General features: G+C 48.2%; 10 non-coding genes across 10 annotated transcripts; all 10 read left to right on the top strand.

Moving 5' to 3' along the window:
• Window positions 1-1452: 1452 nt before the first annotated feature.
• Window positions 1453-1524, top strand: trnac-gca (transfer RNA cysteine (anticodon GCA)). The gene has a single exon. It is a non-coding gene; the product is annotated as a tRNA-Cys (tRNA).
• A 455-nt stretch (window positions 1525-1979) lies between these two features.
• Window positions 1980-2051, top strand: trnac-gca (transfer RNA cysteine (anticodon GCA)). The gene has a single exon. It is a non-coding gene; the product is annotated as a tRNA-Cys (tRNA).
• Window positions 2052-3044: 993 nt separating this feature from the next.
• Window positions 3045-3116, top strand: trnac-gca (transfer RNA cysteine (anticodon GCA)). Its single transcript has one exon. It is a non-coding gene; the product is annotated as a tRNA-Cys (tRNA).
• A 2038-nt stretch (window positions 3117-5154) lies between these two features.
• Window positions 5155-5226, top strand: trnac-gca (transfer RNA cysteine (anticodon GCA)). The gene has a single exon. It is a non-coding gene; the product is annotated as a tRNA-Cys (tRNA).
• A 1003-nt stretch (window positions 5227-6229) lies between these two features.
• On the top strand, window positions 6230-6301 carry trnac-gca (transfer RNA cysteine (anticodon GCA)). Its single transcript has one exon. It is a non-coding gene; the product is annotated as a tRNA-Cys (tRNA).
• A 6767-nt stretch (window positions 6302-13068) lies between these two features.
• Window positions 13069-13140, top strand: trnac-gca (transfer RNA cysteine (anticodon GCA)). Its single transcript has one exon. It is a non-coding gene; the product is annotated as a tRNA-Cys (tRNA).
• Window positions 13141-13595: 455 nt separating this feature from the next.
• trnac-gca (transfer RNA cysteine (anticodon GCA)) lies at window positions 13596-13667 on the top strand. Its single transcript has one exon. It is a non-coding gene; the product is annotated as a tRNA-Cys (tRNA).
• Window positions 13668-16758: 3091 nt separating this feature from the next.
• Window positions 16759-16830, top strand: trnac-gca (transfer RNA cysteine (anticodon GCA)). Its single transcript has one exon. It is a non-coding gene; the product is annotated as a tRNA-Cys (tRNA).
• A 455-nt stretch (window positions 16831-17285) lies between these two features.
• On the top strand, window positions 17286-17357 carry trnac-gca (transfer RNA cysteine (anticodon GCA)). Its single transcript has one exon. It is a non-coding gene; the product is annotated as a tRNA-Cys (tRNA).
• Window positions 17358-18363: 1006 nt separating this feature from the next.
• On the top strand, window positions 18364-18435 carry trnac-gca (transfer RNA cysteine (anticodon GCA)). Its single transcript has one exon. It is a non-coding gene; the product is annotated as a tRNA-Cys (tRNA).
• Window positions 18436-20847: the final 2412 nt, after the last annotated feature.

Raw genomic sequence — 20847 nt, 5'->3', positions numbered from 1 at the left:
GGAGGGGTGTTTTGCTACCACAGCAAGGTTCCTTCTACGATGAACACCTCAAAGACACGAAGATCCGTGTTGCATCGTGAGATGTTGCAAAACATGCACTGCAGCGCTGAAACGAGAGCATGAAAGCATTGCACGTGCATACGGTCAGCGCCGAGGTCATCGGAGCAATATCTTCCGTCCATCTGGACTCTACCACTCAGCCATTTCCATTTCCGATGCAAATGCCATTGAAGTCAGACAGTCATTTTGGAGTTAGGTTCCACATACAAAACATCTGTGCTGCACGTAAACTGTTGAAAGGCGCAGACAAGAGAGTTGTTTTAGACAATTGTCACTGTAGTATGTGGAAAGTGTAAACATGCACCCCAGTTTTCTGTTGGGGGTAAGCTCAGTGGTAGAGCATTTGACTGCAGATCAAGAGGTCCCCAGTTCAAATCTGGGTGCCCCCTTTATAGAAGCAACTTCCCGGCACTGGAGCGGCTTTTCAAGTAACTGCCGTTGCCCATCCTGCACAGGAAACACTGAAGGAGGGGTGTTTTGCTACCACAGCAAGGTTCCTTCTACGATGAACACCTCAAAGACACAAAGATCCGTGTTGCATCGTGAGATGTTGCAAAACATGCACTGCAGCCCCGAAACGAGAGCATGAAAGCGTTGCACGTACATACGGTCAGCGCGGATGCACTCTGTGAGTGCATCTGCGCAATATCTTCCGTCCATCTGAACTCTACCACTCAGCCATTTCCATTTCCGATGCAAATGCCATTGAAGTCAGACAGTCATTTTGGAGTTAGGTTCCACATACAAAACATCTGTGCTGCACGTAAACTGTTGAAAGGCACAGACAACAGAGTTGTTTTAGACAATTGTCACTGTAGTATGTGGAAAGTGTAAACATGCACCGCAGTTTTCCAGTGGGGGTGTAGCTCAGTGTAGCATTTGACTGCAGATCAAGAGGTCCCCAGTTCAAATCTGGGTGCCCCCTTTACACAAGCAACTTCCCGGCACTGGAGCGGCTTTTCAAGTAACTGCCGTTGCCCCTCCTGCACAGGAAACACTGAAGGAGGGGTGTTTTGCTACCACAGCAAGGTTCCTTCTACGATGAACACCTCAAAGACACGAAGATCCGTGTTGCATCGTGAGATGTTGCAAAACATGCACTGCAGCGCTGAAACGAGAGCATGAAAGCATCGCACGTGCATATGGTCAGCGCGGATGCACTCGATGAATGCATCTGCGCAATATCTTCCGTCCATCTGAACTCTACCACTCAGCCATTTCCATTTCCGATGCAAATGCCATTGAAGTCAGACAGTCATTTTGGAGTTAGGTTCCACATACAAAACATCTGTGCTGCACGTAAACTGTTGAAAGGCACAGACAAAAGAGTTGTTTTCGACAATTGTCACTGTAGTATGTGGAAAGTATAAACATGCACCGTAGTTTTCTGTTGGGGGTATAGCTCAGTGGTAGAGCATTTGACTGCAGATCAAGAGGTCCCCAGTTCAAATCTGGGTGCCCCCTTTATACAAGCAACTTCCCTGCACTGGAGCGGCTTTTCAAGTAACTGCCGTTGCCCCTCCTGCACAGGAAACACTGAAGGAGGGGTGTTTTGCTACCACAGCAAGGTTCCTTCTACGATGAACACCTCAAAGACACGAAGATCCGTGTTGCATCGTGAGATGTTGCAAAACATGCACTGCAGCGCTGAAACGAGAGCATGAAAGCGTTGCACGTACATACGGTCAGCGCCGAGGTCATCGGAGCAATATCTTCCGTCCATCTGGACTCTACCACTCAGCCATTTCCATTTCCGATGCAAATGCCATTGAAGTCAGACAGTCATTTTGGAGTTAGGTTCCACATACAAAACATCTGTGCTGCACGTAAACTGTTGAAAGGCGCAGACAAGAGAGTTGTTTTAGACAATTGTCACTGTAGTATGTGGAAAGTGTAAACATGCACCGCAGTTTTCTGTTGGGGGTATAGCTCAGTGGTAGAGCATTTGACTGCAGATCAAGAGGTCCCCAGTTCAAATCTGGGTGCCCCCTTTACACAAGCAATTTCCCGGCACTGGAGCGGCTTTTCAAGTAACTGCCGTTGCCCCTCCTATACAGGAAACACTGAAGGAGGGGTGTTTTGCTACCACAGCAAGGTTCCTTCTACGATGAACACCTCAAAGACACGAAGATCCGTGTTGCATCGTGAGATGTTGCAAAACATGCACTGCAGCCCCGAAACGAGAGCATGAAAGCGTTGCACGTACATACGGTCAGCGCGGATGCACTCTATGAGTGCATCTGCGCAATATCTTCCGTCCATCTGAACTCTACCACTCAGCCATTTCCATTTCCGATGCAAATGCCATTGAAGTCAGACAGTCATTTTGGAGTTAGGTTCCACATACAAAACATCTGTGCTGCACGTAAACTGTTGAAAGGCGCAGACAAAACAGTTGTTTTCGACAATTGTCACTGTAGTATGTGGAAAGTATAAACATGCACCGCCGTTTGCCGTTGGGGGTATAGCTCAGTGGTAGAGCATTTGACTGCAGATCCAGATTTCCCCAGTACAAATCTGGGTGCCCCCTTTATACAAGCAACTTCCCTGCACTGGAGCGGCTTTTCAAGTAACTGCCGTTGCCTATTCTGCACAGGAAACACTGAAGGAGGGGTGTTTTGCTACACAGCAAGGTTCCTTCTACGATGAACACCTCAAAGACACGAAGATCCGTGTTGCATCGTGAGATGTTGCAAAACATGCACTGCAGCGCTGAAACGAGAGCATGAAAGCATTGCACGTGCATACGGTCAGCACCGAGGTCATCGGAGCAATATCTTCCGTCCATCTGGACTCTACCACTCAGCCATTTCCATTTCCGATGCAAATGCCATTGAAGTCAGACAGTCATTTTGGAGTTAGGTTCCACATACAAAACATCTGTGCTGCACGTAAACTGTTGAAAGGCGCAGACAAGAGAGTTGTTTTAGACAATTGTCACTGTAGTATGTGGAAAGTGTAAACATGCACCGCAGTTTTCTGTTGGGGGTATGGCTCAGTGGTAGAGCATTTGACTGCAGATCAAGAGGTCCCCAGTTCAAATCTGGGTGCCTCCTTTATAGAAGCAACTTCCCGGCACTGGAGCGGCTTTTCAAGTAACTGCCGTTGCCCATCCTGCACAGGAAACACTGAAGGAGGGGTGTTTTGCTACCACAGCAAGGTTCCTTCTACGATGAACACCTCAAAGACACAAAGATCCGTGTTGCATCGTGAGATGTTGCAAAACATGCACTGCAGCCCCGAAACGAGAGCATGAAAGCGTTGCACGTACATACGGTCAGCGCGGATGCACTCTATGAGTGCATCTGCGCAATATCTTCCGTCCATCTGAACTCTACCACTCAGCCCTTTCCATTTCCGATGCAAATGCCATTGAAGTCAGACAGTCATTTTGGAGTTAGGTTCCACATACAAAACATCTGTGCTGCACGTAAACTGTTGAAAGGCACAGACAACAGAGTTGTTTTAGACAATTGTCACTGTAGTATGTGGAAAGTGTAAACATGCACCGCAGTTTTCCAGTGGGGGTGTAGCTCAGTGGAGCATTTGACTGCAGATCAAGAGGTCCCCAGTTCAAATCTGGGTGCCCCCTTTACACAAGCAACTTCCCGGCACTGGAGCGGCTTTTCAAGTAACTGCCGTTGCCCCTCCTGCACAGGAAACACTGAAGGAGGGGTGTTTTGCTACCACAGCAAGGTTCCTTCTACGATGAACACCTCAAAGACACAAAGATCCATGTTGCAAAACATGCACTGCAGCCCCGAAACGAGAGCATGAAAGCGTTGCACGTACATACGGTCAGCGCGGATGCACTCTATGAGTGCATCTGCGCAATATCTTCCGTCCATCTGAACTCTACCACTCAGCCATTTCCATTTCCGATGCAAATGCCATTGAAGTCAGACAGTCATTTTGGAGTTAGGTTCCTCATACAAAACATCTGTGCTGCACGTAAACTGTTGAAAGGCACAGACAACAGAGTTGTTTTAGACAATTGTCACTGTAGTATGTGGAAAGTGTAAACATGCACCGCAGTTTTCCAGTGGGGGTGTAGCTCAGTGGAGCATTTGACTGCAGATCAAGAGGTCCCCAGTTCAAATCTGGGTGCCCCCTTTACACAAGCTACTTCCCTGCACTGGAGCGGCTTTTCAAGTAACTGCCGTTGCCCCTCCTGCACAGGAAACACTGAAGGAGGGGTGTTTTGCTACACAGCAAGGTTCCTACTACGATGAACACCTCAAAGACACGAAGATCCGTGTTGCATCGTGAGATGTTGCAAAACATGCACTGCAGCGCTGAAACGAGAGCATGAAAGCATTGCACGTGCATACGGTCAGCGCCGAGGTCATCGGAGCAATATCTTCCGTCCATCTGGACTCTACCACTCAGCCATTTCCATTTCCGATGCAAATGCCATTGAAGTCAGACAGTCATTTTGGAGTTAGGTTCCACATACAAAACATCTGTGCTGCAGGTAAACTGTTGAAAGGCGCAGACAAGAGAGTTGTTTTAGACAATTGTCACTGTAGTATGTGGAAAGTGTAAACATGCACCGCAGTTTTCTGTTGGGGGTATAGCTCAGTGGTAGAGCATTTGACTGCAGATCAAGAGGTCCCCCGTTCAAATCTGGGTGCCCCCTTTATAGAAGCAACTTCCCGGCACTGGAGCAGCTTTTCAAGTAACTGCCGTTGCCCATCCTGCACAGGAAACACTGAAGGAGGGGTGTTTTGCTACCACAGCAAGGTTCCTTCTACGATGAACACCTCAAAGACACAAAGATCCGTGTTGCATCGTGAGATGTTGCAAAACATGCACTGCAGCCCCGAAACGAGAGCATGAAAGCGTTGCACGTACATACGGTCAGCGCCGAGGTCATCGGAGCAATATCTTCCGTCCATCTGGACTCTACCACTCAGCCATTTCCATTTCCGATGCAAATGCCATTGAAGTCAGACAGTCATTTTGGAGTTAGGTTCCACATACAAAACATCTGTGCTGCACGTAAACTGTTGAAAGGCGCAGACAAGAGAGTTGTTTTAGACAATTGTCACTGTAGTATGTGGAAAGTGTAAACATGCACCGCAGTTTTCTGTTGGGGGTATAGCTCAGTGGTAGAGCATTTGACTGCAGATCAAGAGGTCCCCAGTTCAAATCTGGGTGCCCCCTTTATAGAAGCAACTTCCCGGCACTGGAGTGGCTTTTCAAGTAACTGCCGTTGCCCATCCGGCACAGGAAACACTGAAGGAGGGGTGTTTTGCTACCACAGCAAGGTTCCTTCTACGATGAACACCTCACAGACACAAAGATCCGTGTTGCATCGTGAGATGTTGCAAAACATGCACTGCAGCCCCGAAACGAGAGCATGAAAGCGTTGCACGTACATACGGTCAGCGCGGATGCACTCTATGAGTGCCTCTGCGCAATATCTTCCGTCCATCTGAACTCTACCACTCAGCCATTTCCATTTCCGATGCAAATGCCATTGAAGTCAGACAGTCATTTTGGAGTTAGGTTCCACATACAAAACATCTGTACTGCACGTAAACTGTTGAAAGGCACAGACAACAGAGTTGTTTTAGACAATTGTCACTGTAGTATGTGGAAAGTGTAAACATGCACCGCAGTTTTCCAGTGGGGGTGTAGCTCAGTGGAGCATTTGACTGCAGATCAAGAGGTCCCCAGTTCAAATCTGGGTGCCCCCTTTACACAAGCAACTTCCCGGCACTGGAGCGGCTTTTCAAGTAACTGCCGTTGCCCCTCCTGCACAGGAAACACTGAAGGAGGGGTGTTTTGCTACCACAGCAAGGTTCCTTCTACGATGAACACCTCAAAGACACGAAGATCCGTGTTGCATCGTGAGATGTTGCAAAACATGCACTGCAGCGCTGAAACGAGAGCATGAAAGCATCGCACGTGCATATGGTCAGCGCGGATGCACTCGATGAGTGCATCTGCAAAATATCTTCCGTCCATCTGAACTCTACCACTCAGCCATTTCCATTTCCGATGCAAATGCCATTGAAGTCAGACAGTCATTTTGGAGTTAGGTTCCACATACAAAACATCTGTGCTGCACGTAAACTGTTGAAAGGCACAGACAAAAGAGTTGTTTTCGACAATTGTCACTGTAGTATGTGGAAAGTATAAACATGCACCGCAGTTTTCCCTTGGGGGTATAGCTCAGTGGTAGAGCATTTGACTGCAGATCAAGAGGTCCCCAGTTCAAATCTGGGTGCCCCCTTTATACAAGCAACTTCCCTGCACTGGAGCGGCTTTTCAAGTAACTGCCGTTGCCCATCCTGCACAGGAAACACTGAAGGAGGGGTGTTTTGCTACACAGCAAGGTTCCTACTACGATGAACACCTCAAAGACACGAAGATCCGTGTTGCATCGTGAGATGTTGCAAAACATGCACTGCAGCGCTGAAACGAGAGCATGAAAGCATTGCACGTGCATACGGTCAGCGCCGAGGTCATCGGAGCAATATCTTCCGTCCATCTGGACTCTACCACTCAGCCATTTCCATTTCCGATGCAAATGCCATTGAAGTCAGACAGTCATTTTGGAGTTAGGTTCCACATACAAAACATCTGTGCTGCACGTAAACTGTTGAAAGGCGCAGACAAGAGAGTTGTTTTAGACAATTGTCACTGTAGTATGTGGAAAGTGTAAACATGCACCCCAGTTCTCTGTTGGGGGTAAGCTCAGTGGTAGAGCATTTGACTGCAGATCAAGAGGTCCCCAGTTCAAATCTGGGTGCCCCCTTTATAGAAGCAACTTCCCGGCACTGGAGCGGCTTTTCAAGTAACTGCCGTTGCCCATCCTGCACAGGAAACACTGAAGGAGGGGTGTTTTGCTACCACAGCAAGGTTCCTTCTACGATGAACACCTCAAAGACACAAAGATCCGTGTTGCATCGTGAGATGTTGCAAAACATGCACTGCAGCCCCGAAACGAGAGCATGAAAGCGTTGCACGTACATACGGTCAGCGCGGATGCACTCTATGAGTGCATCTGCGCAATATCTTCCGTCCATCTGAACTCTACCACTCAGCCATTTCCATTTCCGATGCAAATGCCATTGAAGTCAGACAGTCATTTTGGAGTTAGGTTCCACATACAAAACATCTGTGCTGCACGTAAACTGATGAAAGGCGCAGACAAGAGAGTTGTTTTAGACAATTGTCATTGTAGTATGTGGAAAGTGTAAACATGCACCGCCGTTTTCTCGTGGGAGTATAGCTCAGTGGTAGAGCATTTGACTGCAGATCCAGATGTCCCCAGTACAAATCTGGGTGCCCCCTTTATACAAGCAACTTCCCTGCACTGGAGCGGCTTTTCAAGTAACTGCCGTTGCCCCTCCTGCACAGGAAACACTGAAGGAGGGGTGTTTTGCTACCACAGCAAGGTTCCTTCTACGATGAACACCTCAAAGACACGAAGATCCGTGTTGCATCGTGAGATGTTGCAAAACATGCACTGCAGCGCTGAAACGAGAGCATGAAAGCATTGCACGTGCATACGGTCAGCGCCGAGGTCATCGGAGCAATATCTTCCGTCCATCTGGACTCTACCACTCAGCCATTTCCATTTCCGATGCAAATGCCATTGAAGTCACACAGTCATTTTGGAGTTAGGTTCCACATACAAAACATCTGTGCTGCACGTAAACTGTTGAAAGGCGCAGACAAGAGAGTTGTTTTAGACAATTGTCACTGTAGTATGTGGAAAGTGTAAACATGCACCGCAGTTTTCTGTTGGGGGTAAGCTCAGTGGTAGAGCATTTGACTGCAGATCAAGAGGTCCCCAGTTCGAATCTGGGTGCCCCCTTTATAGAAGCAACTTCCCGGCACTGGAGCGGCTTTTCAAGTAACTGCCGTTGCCCATCCTGCACAGGAAACACTGAAGGAGGGGTGTTTTGCTACCACAGCAAGGTTCCTTCTACGATGAACACCTCAAAGACACAAAGATCCGTGTTGCATCGTGAGATGTTGCAAAACATGCACTGCAGCCCCGAAACGAGAGCATGAAAGCGTTGCACGTACATACGGTCAGCGCGGATGCACTCTATGAGTGCATCTGCGCAATATCTTCCGTCCATCTGAACTCTACCACTCAGCCATTTCCATTTCCGATGCAAATGCCATTGAAGTCAGACAGTCATTTTGGAGTTAGGTTCCACATACAAAACATCTGTGCTGCACGTAAACTGTGGAAAGTGTAAACATGCACCGCAGTTTTCTAGTGGGGGTGTAGCTCAGTGGAGCATTTGACTGCAGATCAAGAGGTCCCCAGTTCAAATCTGGGTGCCCCCTTTACACAAGCAACTTCCCGGCACTGGAGCGGCTTTTCAAGTAACTGCCGTTGCCCATCCTGCACAGGAAACACTGAAGGAGGGGTGTTTTGCTACCACAGCAAGGTTCCTTCTACGATGAACACCTCAAAGACACAAAGATCCGTGTTGCATCGTGAGATGTTGCAAAACATGCACTGCAGCCCCGAAACGAGAGCATGAAAGCGTTGCACGTACATACGGTCAGCGCGGATGCACTCTGTGAGTGCATCTGCGCAATATCTTCCGTCCATCTGAACTCTACCACTCAGCCATTTCCATTTCCGATGCAAATGCCATTGAAGTCAGACAGTCATTTTGGAGTTAGGTTCCACATACAAAACATCTGTGCTGCACGTAAACTGTTGAAAGGCACAGACAACAGAGTTGTTTTAGACAATTGTCACTGTAGTATGTGGAAAGTGTAAACATGCACCGCAGTTTTCCAGTGGGGGTGTAGCTCAGTGGAGCATTTGACTGCAGATCAAGAGGTCCCCAGTTCAAATCTGGGTGCCCCCTTTACACAAGCAACTTCCCGGCACTGGAGCGGCTTTTCAAGTAACTGCCGTTGCCCCTCCTGCACAGGAAACACTGAAGGAGGGGTGTTTTGCTACCACAGCAAGGTTCCTTCTACGATGAACACCTCAAAGACACGAAGATCCGTGTTGCATCGTGAGATGTTGCAAAACATGCACTGCAGCGCTGAAACGAGAGCATGAAAGCATTGCACGTGCATACGGTCAGCGCCGAGGTCATCGGAGCAATATCTTCCGTCCATCTGGACTCTACCACTCAGCCATTTCCATTTCCGATGCAAATGCCATTGAAGTCAGACAGTCATTTTGGAGTTAGGTTCCACATACAAAACATCTGTGCTGCACGTAAACTGTTGAAAGGCGCAGACAAGAGAGTTGTTTTAGACAATTGTCACTGTAGTATGTGGAAAGTGTAAACATGCACCCCAGTTTTCTGTTGGGGGTAAGCTCAGTGGTAGAGCATTTGACTGCAGATCAAGAGGTCCCCAGTTCAAATCTGGGTGCCCCCTTTATAGAAGCAACTTCCCGGCACTGGAGCGGCTTTTCAAGTAACTGCCGTTGCCCATCCTGCACAGGAAACACTGAAGGAGGGGTGTTTTGCTACCACAGCAAGGTTCCTTCTACGATGAACACCTCAAAGACACAAAGATCCGTGTTGCATCGTGAGATGTTGCAAAACATGCACTGCAGCCCCGAAACGAGAGCATGAAAGCGTTGCACGTACATACGGTCAGCGCGGATGCACTCTATGAGTGCATCTGCGCAATATCTTCCGTCCATCTGAACTCTACCACTCAGCCATTTCCATTTCCGATGCAAATGCCATTGAAGTCAGACAGTCATTTTGGAGTTAGGTTCCACATACAAAACATCTGTGCTGCACGTAAACTGATGAAAGGCGCAGACAAGAGAGTTGTTTTAGACAATTGTCATTGTAGTATGTGGAAAGTGTAAACATGCACCGCCGTTTTCTCGTGGGAGTATAGCTCAGTGGTAGAGCATTTGACTGCAGATCCAGATGTCCCCAGTACAAATCTGGGTGCCCCCTTTATACAAGCAACTTCCCTGCACTGGAGCGGCTTTTCAAGTAACTGCCGTTGCCCCTCCTGCACAGGAAACACTGAAGGAGGGGTGTTTTGCTACCACAGCAAGGTTCCTTCTACGATGAACACCTCAAAGACACGAAGATCCGTGTTGCATCGTGAGATGTTGCAAAACATGCACTGCAGCGCTGAAACGAGAGCATGAAAGCGTTGCACGTGCATACGGTCAGCGCGGATGCACTCTATGAGTGCATCTGCGCAATATCTTCCGTCCATCTGAACTCTACCACTCAGCCATTTCCATTTCCGATGCAAATGCCATTGAAGTCAGACAGTCATTTTGGAGTTAGGTTCCACATACAAAACATCTGTGCTGCACGTAAACTGTTGAAAGGCGCAGACAAGAGAGTTGTTTTAGACAATTGTCACTGTAGTATGTGGAAAGTGTAAACATGCACCCCAGTTTTCTGTTGGGGGTAAGCTCAGTGGTAGAGCATTTGACTGCAGATCAAGAGGTCCCCAGTTCAAATCTGGGTGCCCCCTTTATAGAAGCAACTTCCCGGCACTGGAGCGGCTTTTCAAGTAACTGCCGTTGCCCATCCTGCACAGGAAACACTGAAGGAGGGGTGTTTTGCTACCACAGCAAGGTTCCTTCTACGATGAACACCTCAAAGACACAAAGATCCGTGTTGCATCGTGAGATGTTGCAAAACATGCACTGCAGCCCCGAAACGAGAGCATGAAAGCGTTGCACGTACATACGGTCAGCGCGGATGCACTCTATGAGTGCATCTGCGCAATATCTTCCGTCCATCTGAACTCTACCACTCAGCCATTTCCATTTCCGATGCAAATGCCATTGAAGTCAGACAGTCATTTTGGAGTTAGGTTCCACATACAAAACATCTGTGCTGCACGTAAACTGATGAAAGGCGCAGACAAGAGAGTTGTTTTAGACAATTGTCATTGTAGTATGTGGAAAGTGTAAACATGCACCGCCGTTTTCTCGTGGGAGTATAGCTCAGTGGTAGAGCATTTGACTGCAGATCCAGATGTCCCCAGTACAAATCTGGGTGCCCCCTTTATACAAGCAACTTCCCTGCACTGGAGCGGCTTTTCAAGTAACTGCCGTTGCCCCTCCTGCACAGGAAACACTGAAGGAGGGGTGTTTTGCTACCACAGCAAGGTTCCTTCTACGATGAACACCTCAAAGACACGAAGATCCGTGTTGCATCGTGAGATGTTGCAAAACATGCACTGCAGCGCTGAAACGAGAGCATGAAAGCATTGCACGTGCATACGGTCAGCGCCGAGGTCATCGGAGCAATATCTTCCGTCCATCTGGACTCTACCACTCAGCCATTTCCATTTCCGATGCAAATGCCATTGAAGTCACACAGTCATTTTGGAGTTAGGTTCCACATACAAAACATCTGTGCTGCACGTAAACTGTTGAAAGGCGCAGACAAGAGAGTTGTTTTAGACAATTGTCACTGTAGTATGTGGAAAGTGTAAACATGCACCGCAGTTTTCTGTTGGGGGTAAGCTCAGTGGTAGAGCATTTGACTGCAGATCAAGAGGTCCCCAGTTCGAATCTGGGTGCCCCCTTTATAGAAGCAACTTCCCGGCACTGGAGCGGCTTTTCAAGTAACTGCCGTTGCCCATCCTGCACAGGAAACACTGAAGGAGGGGTGTTTTGCTACCACAGCAAGGTTCCTTCTACGATGAACACCTCAAAGACACAAAGATCCGTGTTGCATCGTGAGATGTTGCAAAACATGCACTGCAGCCCCGAAACGAGAGCATGAAAGCGTTGCACGTACATACGGTCAGCGCGGATGCACTCTATGAGTGCATCTGCGCAATATCTTCCGTCCATCTGAACTCTACCACTCAGCCATTTCCATTTCCGATGCAAATGCCATTGAAGTCAGACAGTCATTTTGGAGTTAGGTTCCACATACAAAACATCTGTGCTGCACGTAAACTGTGGAAAGTGTAAACATGCACCGCAGTTTTCTAGTGGGGGTGTAGCTCAGTGGAGCATTTGACTGCAGATCAAGAGGTCCCCAGTTCAAATCTGGGTGCCCCCTTTACACAAGCAACTTCCCGGCACTGGAGCGGCTTTTCAAGTAACTGCCGTTGCCCATCCTGCACAGGAAACACTGAAGGAGGGGTGTTTTGCTACCACAGCAAGGTTCCTTCTACGATGAACACCTCAAAGACACAAAGATCCGTGTTGCATCGTGAGATGTTGCAAAACATGCACTGCAGCCCCGAAACGAGAGCATGAAAGCGTTGCACGTACATACGGTCAGCGCGGATGCACTCTATGAGTGCATCTGCGCAATATCTTCCGTCCATCTGAACTCTACCACTCAGCCATTTCCATTTCCGATGCAAATGCCATTGAAGTCAGACAGTCATTTTGGAGTTCGGTTCCACATACAAAACATCTGTGCTGCACGTAAACTGTTGAAAGGCACAGACAACAGAGTTGTTTTAGACAATTGTCACTGTAGTATGTGGAAAGTGTAAACATGCACCGCAGTTTTCCAGTGGGGGTGTAGCTCAGTGGAGCATTTGACTGCAGATCAAGAGGTCCCCAGTTCAAATCTGGGTGCCCCCTTTACACAAGCAACTTCCCGGCACTGGAGCGGCTTTTCAAGTAACTGCCGTTGCCCCTCCTGCACAGGAAACACTGAAGGAGGGGTGTTTTGCTACCACAGCAAGGTTCCTTCTACGATGAACACCTCAAAGACACGAAGATCCGTGTTGCATCGTGAGATGTTGCAAAACATGCACTGCAGCGCTGAAACGAGAGCATGAAAGCATCGCACGTGCATATGGTCAGTGCGGATGCACTCGATGAGTGCATCTGCGCAATATCTTCCGTCCATCTGAACTCTACCACTCAGCCATTTCCATTTCCGATGCAAATGCCATTGAAGTCAGACAGTCATTTTGGAGTTAGGTTCCACATACAAAACATCTGTGCTGCACGTAAACTGTTGAAAGGCACAGACAAAAGAGTTGTTTTCGACAATTGTCACTGTAGTATGTGGAAAGTATAAACATGCACCGCAGTTTTCCCTTGGGGGTATAGCTCAGTGGTAGAGCATTTGACTGCAGATCAAGAGGTCCCCAGTTCAAATCTGGGTGCCCCCTTTATACAAGCAACTTCCCTGCACTGGAGCGGCTTTTCAAGTAACTGCCGTTGCCCCTCCTGCACAGGAAACACTGAAGGAGGGGTGTTTTGCTACCACAGCAAGGTTCCTTCTACGATGAACACCTCAAAGACACGAAGATCCGTGTTGCATCGTGAGATGTTGCAAAACATGCACTGCAGCGCTGAAACGAGAGCATGAAAGCATTGCACGTGCATACGGTCAGCGCCGAGGTCATCGGAGCAATATCTTCCGTCCATCTGGACTCTACCACTCAGCCATTTCCATTTCCGATGCAAATGCCATTGAAGTCAGACAGTCATTTTGGAGTTAGGTTCCACATACAAAACATCTGTGCTGCACGTAAACTGTTGAAAGGCGCAGACAAGAGAGTTGTTTTAGACAATTGTCACTGTAGTATGTGGAAAGTATAAACATGCACCGTAGTTTCCCGTTGGGGGTATAGCTCAGTGGTAGAGCATTTGACTGCAGATCAAGAGGTCCCCAGTTCAAATCTGGGTGCCCCCTTTATACAAGCAACTTCCCTGCACTGGAGCGGCTTTTCAAGTAACTGCCGTTGCCCCTCCTGTACAGGAAACACTGAAGGAGGGGTGTTTTGCTACCACAGCAAGGTTCCTTCTACGATGAACACCTCAAAGACACGAAGATCCGTGTTGCATCGTGAGATGTTGCAAAACATGCACTGCAGCGCTGAAACGAGAGCATGAAAGCGTTGCACGTGCATACGGTCAGCGCGGATGCACTCTATGAGTGCATCTGCGCAATATCTTCCGTCCATCTGAACTCTACCACTCAGCCATTTCCATTTCCGATGCAAATGCCATTGAAGTCAGACAGTCATTTTGGAGTTAGGTTCCACATACAAAACATCTGTGCTGCACGTAAACTGTTGAAAGGCGCAGACAAGAGAGTTGTTTTAGACAATTGTCACTGTAGTATGTGGAAAGTGTAAACATGCACCCCAGTTTTCTGTTGGGGGTAAGCTCAGTGGTAGAGCATTTGACTGCAGATCAAGAGGTCCCCAGTTCAAATCTGGGTGCCCCCTTTATAGAAGCAACTTCCCGGCACTGGAGCGGCTTTTCAAGTAACTGCCGTTGCCCATCCTGCACAGGAAACACTGAAGGAGGGGTGTTTTGCTACCACAGCAAGGTTCCTTCTACGATGAACACCTCAAAGACACAAAGATCCGTGTTGCATCGTGAGATGTTGCAAAACATGCACTGCAGCCCCGAAACGAGAGCATGAAAGCGTTGCACGTACATACGGTCAGCGCGGATGCACTCTATGAGTGCATCTGCGCAATATCTTCCGTCCATCTGAACTCTACCACTCAGCCATTTCCATTTCCGATGCAAATGCCATTGAAGTCAGACAGTCATTTTGGAGTTAGGTTCCACATACAAAACATCTGTGCTGCACGTAAACTGATGAAAGGCGCAGACAAGAGAGTTGTTTTAGACAATTGTCATTGTAGTATGTGGAAAGTGTAAACATGCACCGCCGTTTTCTCGTGGGAGTATAGCTCAGTGGTAGAGCATTTGACGGCAGATCCAGATGTCCCCAGTACAAATCTGGGTGCCCCCTTTATACAAGCAACTTCCCTGCACTGGAGCGGCTTTTCAAGTAACTGCCGTTGCCCCTCCTGCACAGGAAACACTGAAGGAGGGGTGTTTTGCTACCACAGCAAGGTTCCTTCTACGATGAACACCTCAAAGACACGAAGATCCGTGTTGCATCGTGAGATGTTGCAAAACATGCACTGCAGCGCTGAAACGAGAGCATGAAAGCATTGCACGTGCATACGGTCAGCGCCGAGGTCATCGGAGCAATATCTTCCGTCCATCTGGACTCTACCACTCAGCCATTTCCATTTCCGATGCAAATGCCATTGAAGTCACACAGTCATTTTGGAGTTAGGTTCCACATACAAAACATCTGTGCTGCACGTAAACTGTTGAAAGGCGCAGACAAGAGAGTTGTTTTAGACAATTGTCACTGTAGTATGTGGAAAGTGTAAACATGCACCGCAGTTTTCTGTTGGGGGTAAGCTCAGTGGTAGAGCATTTGACTGCAGATCAAGAGGTCCCCAGTTCGAATCTGGGTGCCCCCTTTATAGAAGCAACTTCCCGGCACTGGAGCGGCTTTTCAAGTAACTGCCGTTGCCCATCCTGCACAGGAAACACTGAAGGAGGGGTGTTTTGCTACCACAGCAAGGTTCCTTCTACGATGAACACCTCAAAGACACAAAGATCCGTGTTGCATCGTGAGATGTTGCAAAACATGCACTGCAGCCCCGAAACGAGAGCATGAAAGCGTTGCACGTACATACGGTCAGCGCGGATGCACTCTATGAGTGCATCTGCGCAATATCTTCCGTCCATCTGAACTCTACCACTCAGCCATTTCCATTTCCGATGCAAATGCCATTGAAGTCAGACAGTCATTTTGGAGTTAGGTTCCACATACAAAACATCTGTGCTGCACGTAAACTGTGGAAAGTGTAAACATGCACCGCAGTTTTCTAGTGGGGGTGTAGCTCAGTGGAGCATTTGACTGCAGATCAAGAGGTCCCCAGTTCAAATCTGGGTGCCCCCTTTACACAAGCAACTTCCCGGCACTGGAGCGGCTTTTCAAGTAACTGCCGTTGCCCATCCTGCACAGGAAACACTGAAGGAGGGGTGTTTTGCTACCACAGCAAGGTTCCTTCTACGATGAACACCTCAAAGACACAAAGATCCGTGTTGCATCGTGAGATGTTGCAAAACATGCACTGCAGCCCCGAAACGAGAGCATGAAAGCGTTGCACGTACATACGGTCAGCGCGGATGCACTCTGTGAGTGCATCTGCGCAATATCTTCCGTCCATCTGAACTCTACCACTCAGCCATTTCCATTTCCGATGCAAATGCCATTGAAGTCAGACAGTCATTTTGGAGTTAGGTTCCACATACAAAACATCTGTGCTGCACGTAAACTGTTGAAAGGCACAGACAACAGAGTTGTTTTAGACAATTGTCACTGTAGTATGTGGAAAGTGTAAACATGCACCGCAGTTTTCCAGTGGGGGTGTAGCTCAGTGGAGCATTTGACTGCAGATCAAGAGGTCCCCAGTTCAAATCTGGGTGCCCCCTTTACACAAGCAACTTCCCGGCACTGGAGCGGCTTTTCAAGTAACTGCCGTTGCCCCTCCTGCACAGGAAACACTGAAGGAGGGGTGTTTTGCTACCACAGCAAGGTTCCTTCTACGATGAACACCTCAAAGACACGAAGATCCGTGTTGCATCGTGAGATGTTGCAAAACATGCACTGCAGCGCTGAAACGAGAGCATGAAAGCATCGCACGTGCATATGGTCAGCGCGGATGCACTCGATGAATGCATCTGCGCAATATCTTCCGTCCATCTGAACTCTACCACTCAGCCATTTCCATTTCCGATGCAAATGCCATTGAAGTCAGACAGTCATTTTGGAGTTAGGTTCCACATACAAAACATCTGTGCTGCACGTAAACTGTTGAAAGGCACAGACAAAAGAGTTGTTTTCGACAATTGTCACTGTAGTATGTGGAAAGTATAAACATGCACCGTAGTTTTCTGTTGGGGGTATAGCTCAGTGGTAGAGCATTTGACTGCAGATCAAGAGGTCCCCAGTTCAAATCTGGGTGCCCCCTTTATACAAGCAACTTCCCTGCACTGGAGCGGCTTTTCAAGTAACTGCCGTTGCCCCTCCTGCACAGGAAACACTGAAGGAGGGGTGTTTTGCTACCACAGCAAGGTTCCTTCTACGATGAACACCTCAAAGACACGAAGATCCGTGTTGCATCGTGAGATGTTGCAAAACATGCACTGCAGCGCTGAAACGAGAGCATGAAAGCATTGCACGTGCATACGGTCAGCGCCGAGGTCATCGGAGCAATATCTTCCGTCCATCTGGACTCTACCACTCAGCCATTTCCATTTCCGATGCAAATGCCATTGAAGTCAGACAGTCATTTTGGAGTTAGGTTCCACATACAAAACATCTGTGCTGCACGTAAACTGTTGAAAGGCGCAGACAAGAGAGTTGTTTTAGACAATTGTCACTGTAGTATGTGGAAAGTATAAACATGCACCGTAATTTCCCGTTGGGGGTATAGCTCAGTGGTAGAGCATTTGACTGCAGATCAAGAGGTCCCCAGTTCAAATCTGGGTGCCCCCTTTATACAAGCAACTTCCCTGCACTGGAGCGGCTTTTCAAGTAACTGCCGTTGCCCCTCCTGTACAGGAAACACTGAAGGAGGGGTGTTTTGCTACCACAGCAAGGTTCCTTCTACGATGAACACCTCAAAGACACGAAGATCCGTGTTGCATCGTGAGATGTTGCAAAACATGCACTGCAGCGCTGAAACGAGAGCATGAAAGCGTTGCACGTGCATACGGTCAGCGCGGATGCACTCTATGAGTGCATCTGCGCAATATCTTCCGTCCATCTGAACTCTACCACTCAGCCATTTCCATTTCCGATGCAAATGCCATTGAAGTCAGACAGTCATTTTGGAGTTAGGTTCCACATACAAAACATCTGTGCTGCACGTAAACTGATGAAAGGCGCAGACAAGAGAGTTATTTTAGACAATTGTCATTGTAGTATGTGGAAAGTGTAAACATGCACCGCCGTTTTCTCGTGGGAGTATAGCTCAGTGGTAGAGCATTTGACTGCAGATCCAGATGTCCCCAGTACAAATCTGGGTGCCCCCTTTATACAAGCAACTTCCCTGCACTGGAGCGGCTTTTCAAGTAACTGCCGTTGCCCATCCTGCACAGGAAACACTGAAGGAGGGGTGTTTTGCTACCACAGCAAGGTTCCTTCTACGATGAACACCTCAAAGACACGAAGATCCGTGTTGCATCGTGAGATGTTGCAAAACATGCACTGCAGCGCTGAAACGAGAGCATGAAAGCATCGCACGTGCATATGGTCAGCGCGGATGCACTCGATGAGTGCATCTGCGCAATATCTTCCGTCCATCTGAACTCTACCACTCAGCCATTTCCATTTCCGATGCAAATGCCATTGAAGTCAGACAGTCATTTTGGAGTTAGGTTCCACATACAAAACATCTGTGCTGCACGTAAACTGTTGAAAGGCACAGACAAAAGAGTTGTTTTCGACAATTGTCACTGTAGTATGTGGAAAGTATAAACATGCACCGCAGTTTTCCCTTGGGGGTATAGCTCAGTGGTAGAGCATTTGACTGCAGATCAAGAGGTCCCCAGTTCAAATCTGGGTGCCCCCTTTATACAAGCAACTTCCCTGCACTGGAGCGGCTTTTCAAGTAACTGCCGTTGCCCCTCCTGCACAGGAAACACTGAAGGAGGGGTGTTTTGCTACCACAGCAAGGTTCCTTCTACGATGAACACCTCAAAGACACGAAGATCCGTGTTGCATCGTGAGATGTTGCAAAACATGCACTGCAGCGCTGAAACGAGAGCATGAAAGCATTGCACGTGCATACGGTCAGCGCCGAGGTCATCGGAGCAATATCTTCCGTCCATCTGGACTCTACCACTCAGCCATTTCCATTTCCGATGCAAATGCCATTGAAGTCAGACAGTCATTTTGGAGTTAGGTTCCACATACAAAACATCTGTGCTGCACGTAAACTGTTGAAAGGCGCAGACAAGAGAGTTGTTTTAGACAATTGTCACTGTAGTATGTGGAAAGTGTAAACATGCACCCCAGTTTTCTGTTGGGGGTAAGCTCAGTGGTAGAGCATTTGACTGCAGATCAAGAGGTCCCCAGTTCAAATCTGGGTGCCCCCTTTATAGAAGCAACTTCCCGGCACTGGAGCGGCTTTTCAAGTAACTGCCGTTGCCCATCCTGCACAGGAAACACTGAAGGAGGGGTGTTTTGCTACCACAGCAAGGTTCCTTCTACGATGAACACCTCAAAGACACAAAGATCCGTGTTGCATCGTGAGATGTTGCAAAACATGCACTGCAGCCCCGAAACGAGAGCATGAAAGCGTTGCACGTACATACGGTCAGCGCGGATGCACTCTATGAGTGCATCTGCGCAATATCTTCCGTCCATCTGAACTCTACCACTCAGCCATTTCCATTTCCGATGCAAATGCCATTGAAGTCAGACAGTCATTTTGGAGTTCGGTTCCACATACAAAACATCTGTGCTGCACGTAAACTGTTGAAAGGCACAGACAACAGAGTTGTTTTAGACAATTGTCACTGTAGTATGTGGAAAGTGTAAACATGCACCGCAGTTTTCCAGTGGGGGTGTAGCTCAGTGGAGCATTTGACTGCAGATCAAGAGGTCCCCAGTTCAAATCTGGGTGCCCCCTTTACACAAGCAACTTCCCGGCACTGGAGCGGCTTTTCAAGTAACTGCCGTTGCCCCTCCTGCACAGGAAACACTGAAGGAGGGGTGTTTTGCTACCACAGCAAGGTTCCTTCTACGATGAACACCTCAAAGACACAAAGATCCGTGTTGCATCGTGAGATGTTGCAAAACATGCACTGCAGCGCAGAAACGAAAGCATGAAAGCGTTGCACGTGCATACGGTCAGCGCGGATGCACTCTATGAGTGCATCTGCGCAATATCTTCCGTCCATCTGAACTCTACCACTCAGCCATTTCCATTTCCGATGCAAATGCCATTGAAGTCAGACAGTCATTTTGGAGTTAGGTTCCACATACAAAACATCTGTGCTGCACGTAAACTGTTGAAAGGCACAGACAACAGAGTTGTTTTAGACAATTGTCATTGTAGTATTTGGAAAGTGTAAACATGCACCGCCATTTTCTCGTGGGAATATAGCTCAGTGGTGGAGCATTTGACTGCAGATTCAGAGGTCCCCAGTTCAAATCTGGGTGCCCCCTTTACACAAGCAACTTCCCGGCACTGGAGCGGCTTTTCAAGTAACTGCCGTTGCCCATCCTGCACAGGAAACACTGAGGGAGGGGTGTTTTGCTACCACAGCAAGGTTCCTTCTACGATGAACACCTCAAAGACACGAAGATCCGTGTTGCATCGTGAGATGTTGCAAAACATGCACTGCAGCGCTGAAACGAGAGCATGAAAGCATTGCACGTGCATACGGTCAGCGCCGAGGTCATCGGAGCAATATCTTCCGTCCATCTGGACTCTACCACTCAGCCATTTCCATTTCCGATGCAAATGCCATTGAAGTCAGACAGTCATTTTGGAGTTAGGTTCCACATACAAAACATCTGTGCTGCACGTAAACTGTTGAAAGGCGCAGACAAGAGAGTTGTTTTAGACAATTGTCACTGTAGTATGTGGAAAGTGTAAACATGCACCGCAGTTTTCGGTTGGGGGTATAGCTCAGTGATAGAGCATTTTACTGCAGATCAAGAGGTCCCCAGTTCAAATCTGGGTGCCCCCTTTATACAAGCAACTTCCCTGCACTGGAGCGGCTTTTCAAGTAACTGCCGTTGCCCCTCCTGCACAGGAAACACTGAAGGAGGCGTGTTTTGCTACCACAGCAAGGTTCCTTCTACGATGAACACCTCAAAGACACGAAGATCCGTGTTGCATCGTGAGATGTTGCAAAACATGCACTGCAGCGCTGAAACGAGAGCATGAAAGCATTGCACGTGCATACGGTCAGCGCCGAGGTCATCGGAGCAATATCTTCCGTCCATCTGGACTCTACCACTCAGCCATTTC

Source organism: Chiloscyllium punctatum, chromosome 42 (genome assembly GCF_047496795.1).
Source record: "Chiloscyllium punctatum isolate Juve2018m chromosome 42, sChiPun1.3, whole genome shotgun sequence".
NCBI classification, from domain to species: Eukaryota; Metazoa; Chordata; class Chondrichthyes; order Orectolobiformes; family Hemiscylliidae; genus Chiloscyllium; species Chiloscyllium punctatum.
This window is presented reverse-complemented; position numbering and strand designations above follow the sequence as displayed.